This window comes from Atta colombica, unplaced genomic scaffold, assembly GCF_001594045.1.
Source record: "Atta colombica isolate Treedump-2 unplaced genomic scaffold, Acol1.0 scaffold238, whole genome shotgun sequence".
Lineage (NCBI taxonomy): Eukaryota > Metazoa > Arthropoda > Insecta > Hymenoptera > Formicidae > Atta > Atta colombica.
In genome coordinates, this window is record NW_017259336.1 from 1,274,388 (window position 1) to 1,283,033 (window position 8,646).

Consider the following 8,646-nt stretch of genomic DNA (forward strand, 5'->3'; position numbering starts at 1 on the left):
TTTTGAGATCGTTTTAAGTAATATCTTATATAAGATGCGACTCTCCGATTGTTTTCATAACATACATAAGACTGTACTTAAGATAATCTTAAATATAAAATAGCTGTGAATACTGGTATATTTGACTACGCTCATGTCTGTAAATAAGAGCGAAAATAAAAGCAAACTTATTAAACTCAACAACTGCTCCGGTTATTTTAAGTCGCATTACGATGGTAACCTTTTTACGACGAATAAACTCTTGATTATCGGCAAAGTCTGGTCGAACACTATTAATAAAACACGCGGACGCGTGCAACTGTCTTTGTACTATTTTTTAATAAACGATAAGTTCCTCGCCAAATATAGCAGGACGTCGTAAAGAAGGGAACGATTTCATTCGGGTATTCCAGGATGCGAGATATATTGTTTGACCTTCGTTCGATAGCATAACCTGCTACTTTTATCCTATATATACACGTACATGATTTCTATATATAAATAATCAATTTTGCTGTTAACTTGGTACACACATTCAATCATCTAACATGAATATATATTTTGATGTTATTAAATAATATAAGAAATTTTAGGAATTATATTATATCCTAAAAATTTAGATACAATCAAATCGAATTTAATATTAGAGAAAAATAAGTTAAACCCATTTTTTTAATTAATAAATTTTACTTTGACTAACAAGGGAATCACCAAGATGAGCATTCTCCAACTTGGCTGAATTACATATATAAAGTAAGTTTAGCCCTCCAACTAATTCGTGTTAAAATTAGAATACGTTCTCGCAAGCATTTGCGAGGAAAAATGCGTTTAAAGGGATCCTAATGCGTTGTCTAAAATACACGAAGTAAGAAATATGAGTAAGAAATTGACGGTAGAATGTGTGAGAAGACTAATCGATTAGTGAAGACTGTGATTGGTCAATTTCTTATTCTCATTTTTTACTCCGTGTATTGTAGATGACGCATAAAATGAAATTCGAACTTCGACGAGATTGTTGTTTTACCGATAAAATGCGATATATCTTTACATACTGCTATATCGATATTTTGCGCACATACATTTATAAGTACATACATTTCTATAGAATAATAGTGTTTTAATTAGATGTCTAAGTAATTCTAATTTAATTCTAAGAACTCCACATTATTTGTTCATATAAATTACTAGTCTATGAACACACTTTCGTAAGTACATATTTATAAATATAAAATTTTTGTATCAAATGTTGATGACCACTCTGATGATTCCATTTGGATCAAAAAGTGATAAAAAAATAGGGTCTCGTTAGCACACATCTTGATAGCATACATTCATTCATATCAGCCGATATGAAATTATTAGGCAATTCTAATAATTTGTTTACTGTTTTAGCAATGAGAATATTTTATTTTAAATTGACCAATTAATGTGTCAGATCCCTTTCGATAAAAAAGATTTCAATTTTAATCATTTTTTTCGTTCTCGACATTACAGACACATATTAATGTGTATACTTTAATCCTGAAAAAGGATTTTCGAATCTATAAAAGACAAAAAAATAATTTATATAAAAATTATTGCGTTTAATCGGTAAAACAGACGACTTTAGGATTTCCTTAAAAATTTACGTGTATTATTAATCGTTCCCACAACTTGTCAGCTCGCGTAATAAAGGAACATGACAGTCATTGCGCTTGTTTTAACGCCGAAATACTATCGTGTTTCCTGATGTATCGAACACGGACGATAAGAACGAATAGGTGAGAAGCATGGCGTAGTCAGTAAAGCATCGGACTACGCTGCATACCTCGGATTCGAAACTTAGTTTTACAAACTTTTTTTTTCATTACAGCGTATTATTAGATTAGATGTAACGGGAAAACGTTAGATGTAACGGGAAAAACGCTACGAACTTTTTCCCATACCTAATACTATTTTTATATGATATTTTTTAATGTTTGACTTGAAAAATTAATGTTTCAAATTTATGTAATTTTAAATTGTGTTAAACAATTTTTATTTTATAATAAAACAAGGGAAGATAAAAAGGAAAGGCAATAAGAAATAAGTTGGAAAGTTGGTCGCCCCTAGACAGGGAAAGGGAGGTGGAGTAGATACCTTCGTATGGAAAATCGGACGTCCTTAAGCAGGGAGAGCAGAAATAAGATTATTTTTTTAAACTTTTTTTGTTAATATTTTTTTAACTAATAACGACCAATGATTAAAACTTTCTCAGGTCATCATGACAAGTCAAGTTCAAAGTCAAATTCAAAATCATAGGAAGAGGCTCTCTTCATCTTCATTTTTACCATAAATAGTTAAAAAAAAATAGGTAGTTACATATTTTTTGATTTCCCTTGTTTGATTATCACTGTTAAAGTCACAATAAAGATTTTTATCAAAATTGTAAAAAAAAAATATTAAAATTCGGCATAAACCTTATTCTATATAATTACTGCATATTTTATTTGATAAAATAAAATAAACAAGAATTACAAATCGTTTATTTACTTATGTATGCAAAATTTTAGTATGTTATATTATGTGAATTATGCTTTTTGTGAAAAAATAATTTATACACAACACAAACACATAATTATGAAACAGAAAATTTAATTTCTATTGTGTATAATGCGACTGCTGAAAATCTTTTGTGACTCAAGCAATTTTCTTTCTCTTTCTCTTCTCCTTCATTACAAATAGGAAGTTTCGATATCAATCATTATTTGTATAAGATGCTTGAAATACTATAAAGAGTTAAAATTCAAAAAAATTCACTTAAATAGTTAAAAATCGATATAAGTATCGGCTTCCGATTCTCTAAAGGTTATATAAGATAATGTATATTGAATATTTATTACATGTACATAGAATATTTATTACATAGAACAGGACTTTAATGAAATTACATTGGCGAAAGTTTCATCAGAGTTAATGTATCCTTTAAGAAACATTAATACAGAGGCAAACATAAATTCCAAATTAATTATAACTAATTAAAGGCACAATTAAATAAAACATAAATTAAAATATAATGTTCTTGGCGTGTCATTAGATAAGGAAGCTCTACTCATCTTTTCTCTTATCTCTTGGAAATATTATTTATCAATAAATTAATGAGTATTTCTGAATTATCTTGGGGTTCTGAATTATCAGTTTTCTTACGTTTACAAATTTATAACTGGAGTTTCATTAGTGTACTTAAATATGTCTGAACATCCGGCCAAAAAGAAATGCGAGAGAGATAGAATTTCGTAGGCAAATGTGTTTAGGCTTGCATGATGATTAGATCATGAAAGGACGCCATACATTACCTTACATTTAACAATATAGGAAGGTCAAGGTCTCTCGATGATGGATTAACGCATATATGCGTCGCACGCGATTAAAGGTTATCAAGATTCTAGTACATATACATATCCATCGCGCGAATACGTATTTTCTTGCCGCACGTGCCTCCACCGAACGTGCGCAAACAGCAATCTCTGATTTGGAATATGGTTCTCTTGAAAATTAATTGTCGGAAATTAATCTAAGAAACTTTTGTGTCCACCTACACAACACCACAGTCGACTGTTAGTCGGCTGTCCGTCGATAGAAGAAATCTAAAGTCGAGTTAAACTGAATGTCAGTCACTTTTTAGTCGACAAATTACGTCCCAACTATAGTTAAATAGCTGTCAGCCAGTGTAATCGACTTTATGTCAACTTTAAGTTGACTATGATAAACTGACAGTCATCTAACTTTATTTTAACAATCGGCTAAATGTCGATTTAAGAAGACCGTAAAGCTGTCTGTATTACCGATTCAGTAGAATTACACACATACTATTAAGTGTAGTAAAAAGAAATCCATTATTTTTGCATGAAATTGAATGGAAAAATAATGGATTTCTTTTTACTACACCTAATATTACCTAATATTACATGTCATTGACGTATTACTACACATTATTACTACACATTATCAATATCGCACGCACATATATGTACAAATTTTTTAATCAACTAATCTTTTATATTAGGTATCTAAGTCTAATTCTAAGAACACAATGTTCATGTAATTTCTAAGTTCAAATCAAAATTGTTTTATATATATAGAACTTGTATAATATATAAAGCAAATATTATTACGAGTCGATGTCAGAAGCCGATAATGAAACTGTAATTTTTCAACTTTTTTTGTTTTTGACGAAAAATGTTTGTGTTTTTTCATTTACCTTTTCACTCACATATAGACGTATAGTGAATTTGATTGGAAGCAGTATTACTGATGGATATTAAAGTTGTTGTGATTTAACCTGAATATAAAAGTGAAATGCAAATATAAAATACATTTTCAAATTATAAAATATTTTATCTAACAGCATAATAAAGTATATTGAGAATTTCGCGATTAAATCTGTTACAATATTTATACGTATTAAACTTACATTCTTTATCGTCAATCTATATACTACAGCTTTAATGTGCACCAATGCGCACCGATGAGTTCAATCAAACTCGCTATATTAATTTCTAATAATTTTTTAATAATAATAATAATAATTAATATTAAACTTTTAGATCTATTGATATCTACGATTATATATATAAAAATAGCACAATATAAAATCGTTTGTTTGGATAGAAAACTTGTACATATTTACGAAATATGTTGTGTTTCATTTTATTGGACAACAAGATTGCGCCAGTATGATAATAGTGTAAATTTCGCAACAATCATTTATAGAAAAAGTAAGTTTTCTTTGAAAAGTAGGTCGATTCATGCCCACGATGCTCATGTAACAGTCGATATCACTGAAAAAAACGGGAGCAACCAGCTGGCAAAATCGATAGAGTATTCCCCAGTGAGTAACCTTTGATTTCTTCTGTATAGAATTCTCTTCATATCTCTCACGTGGAAACATACTATCGACTGTTCACTCCGTCAATCACAGAATCTTGTGTCGGACGAACTTCAATTCCGCAAAATGCAACGCAAATGTTTTCGTAATTACAAAACGTAATTACAAAATAATATTTACTCTTTCTTTTATTATTTATATCTTATTCTTATATGTATTTCCACTTGCATTTTCATTATTAAAAAGCAAGATTAGTATTTAATAGTAATTTTATATCTTTTTTTTCAGTTCTGATCAACCCCTGTCAAAAGTTACATAACAGCATCAAGCTTTAGTGTCGAAAAGTTACATTACACGATATATCCATGATTTAAATATATACACTTTTTACAAAATATAAACCTTTAAAAAATTACTTTAATGAAACTATTACTTTAATGAAAAAATTGAAAATTATTGTTCAATTGCAATTGTAATATGATTTAAATAATTCATATTATGAAAAAATCTATCTAATCTAATCTATCTAATCTAATTCCATGTATTATATAAGATTTCGCTTGCAATATTTACATCAATTATGTTTTTTTGTAAACAACGTACATTTTATTAAACAAATATAATTATATAATATTACATATAATTGAATAAGGATTTTCTATATTCTGTCCTGACAGGGTGTCCCAAATTAAATGACCAAACTTCAGGAGCGTAGATAAGCTAAGAAAAAAAGTCCTTTAGAAATATGCTCGTTTTTTATTCGTTTTAGAGAAAATCATGAAAAAAACAAAACGTAATTTTCGGAATATTATTGTTTTTGTGACGACTTCAGCAAATAATAGCAGTGTGCTTGCCAATTTCTAGGCAGAGTATTGGAACGGCGAATCACGTTGACCAGATCAGTGTTCAGGCTGCAACACGAGCCGTTATACAAAATGCAATGCGTACATTGCTGCAAGAAGCCAACATTTTTAACAATACCTGCACAAAGCAAGTGACAACGTGAATAAATAAGAGTGAATAAATAAGTAACAAATATGTATAAAAATGAAAACTACGTTGCCTATTTTCTATGATTTTTTTCAAAATGAAGCAAAATTTCTATAGAATTTTTTTTCTTACTTTATCGATCCCTTAGACGCGATGTTTGGCTATTTAAATTCGGGATACAATTCCTGTATACATATATGGAATACAAATAAATTATCATTTTTATCACCAATGCTTGAAATGATTAAAAAACGATTATTAAGCCAATTATAATCAGCAAAATTAATGCGTACGCATAATATCATTCGGCGGAAGGTATTGGGCATTGATATGGATGGACCGATGATATTCAGTTGTAAGTCAGTATGGCCTCGAGTATTCGGAGCATCGGCACGATTACACGAGCGGCGTGCTTGCTCCTGGCGTATAAACTTGGGGTGGGATTAGCGAATTTGCCGCATACCATGCGCGCATGCACACAATCGACCGTATACATTAGCGTATACATTAATACCGACGATGTGGTCGTCGAGGTACACACAAAATAGTAGTCACGAGTTTATTTTCGTCGGCTCCATTTATTTTCGCTCTCTTGCTTTGCAGCGCGAGCTGTCGTTGTTCTCTCCGATGATATTCCTGACCACGGAATGCCGCTCCGTTGAATTTTTGTGTTTCATGTTAACTTGTTTCAGCTGAATTTTCAATCGTTAATAATTATCCATTTACGTTAAAATTTAAGTAAATACGTTCATTTATTTTGTTAGATTTATCCAGGGATTGCATAGATCGTGTAAAAGAGAAATAACAAGATTGAAAAAAATTAATATAGGCTACTCCATCATTTTTTGCACATATTATTAACTTACGTTAAAATTAAGCGAATTCTGTTCTCATTCCATTTTTATTATTTTAATTCTAACTTTTTTACGCATTACTAAACATATTTTATATAGAAGAATATATTAATAAAAAATAAATTTTCACTTAATGCTAAAATTTCTCACCGCGGAACAATTATCGCTTCGCTTTATATTTCGTTTGATATGTCTTATTTCTCGTGCATCAATTTACAATATTTTTTCGCTCGATTTTGATGTTAATTCAGCGCGCATAATGAGTGCAACAACGCGAGGACATATTACGTCACATAAAGGCCGCATATATGAGGGGTGGTCGAGACAGGAGACGGTGCTTAAACGAGCGTACGAGCGAGGGAGAACAGAGGGCGAAGAAGGATCTATATAGTACAAATCTATTCAAGACTCGGTTTTGATAACCTGCCAATTCTATTTTCTCGAGCGAAGGCGGGTTCGCATTGTGCCCGCGCTAATTTTGTTACGGACTACCATGCTGTGCTCGTGTGTGGGTGGTGCTAGTAATGCTCGCCCGTTGCTGTATACCATCTCTCGTCCATTCGTTCATTTTCGTTCTCATTGTCGATGAAATACGCGCGAAAAAATTGCGCAGCATCCTTCAGTATCGATTCTTTTACACGATCTGCAATCGCGAGCGCATGCGTGTACTATGCAAGTTTTATATTTTGCCATCATTCATAGCTGATTAGCTAAAGTTTCATCAACATTAATAGCACGCGAAAGTCTCACATGTATCAAAATGTATATTCTTTACTTATCGTACCAGAATCTTTACAATTCTTCATCTATTAAAAAAATTTCTTTCGTGATTGCATCAAGTCGAGATCGAAGAAATTAAGTTCTTGTTTTACATGTGACTGGCAAAAAAGAAATTCTCATCTCGCAGTTCCGCAAAAGAGCTTGAAATTTATAATACATGCAGATTTAAGCTGAATAAAGTTTATCTATGACTCTATCCAGTCAGAAATGAACAGAAGAACCAAAAAAGTATATTATAAATAATCACCGTTTACCGGCTATAGCTTTGCAGCTATCTTATATAGAGTTTTTATGCGAATCATGCGAGTAATACATGTATACATTTGCAAAAATTATTTCCGACGCATTTGCTCGTAACATTAAGAATTATCGCTAGACATTCACTTGTGAAAATTTGAATTCACAGTAAAAGCGCAGCCTGAAAAACATGTCGATCGATCGCGTACATGAACGTTTCTATTTTCGTCCGTGCGGCCGTTGCTACACCAACCAATGTTGTCATCGATTACTCATTACTCATCCCGCGCTGTTCTTTGCTACATTTTTCATCGGCGTTCGCATAAAATGCTTCCGATACATCACAATAAAAAATATAGTCATACCCCTTTCTCTTTTGTCATTTTTATCATTCACTAATACAATTTGTAGCAAAATCATACCTCTAAATCTTGTCCAAGTAGGGCGTTTCAATAAATTAAATTCTTATCAGGACAGTAGATGGAAAACTTTTAAGCTACGAGATACTTCAACGCGATGATGCTGGACATTTATTATTTTTTTCAAGTGATGATAAATATATATAGGAGGTATGTCTTGGCAAAAAGGACTTGAGGATTTAATCACAAATTTTATAATAAGTCGAATTTTCCTTAAGAAAAGAATTTAACACTCTATTAATATTTATTATTTAACTATTATTTTTTTATTTAAAATATTTAATCTTTAATGTAAAATTATATTTGCTTATATTTGCATTATATGTGTATATCGTATAACATTTCAATTCTATCTATTGAACGTAATTTAGAGAATGTCATATTTTTTTAAGGTGAATTTTTAATTTAACCTTCTTCAGAATATTTTTCAATTCCATTATTAGATCCATACTGCAATCTATGTATATACAATACACACACACACACACACACACACACACACACACACACACACACACACACACACACACACACACACACA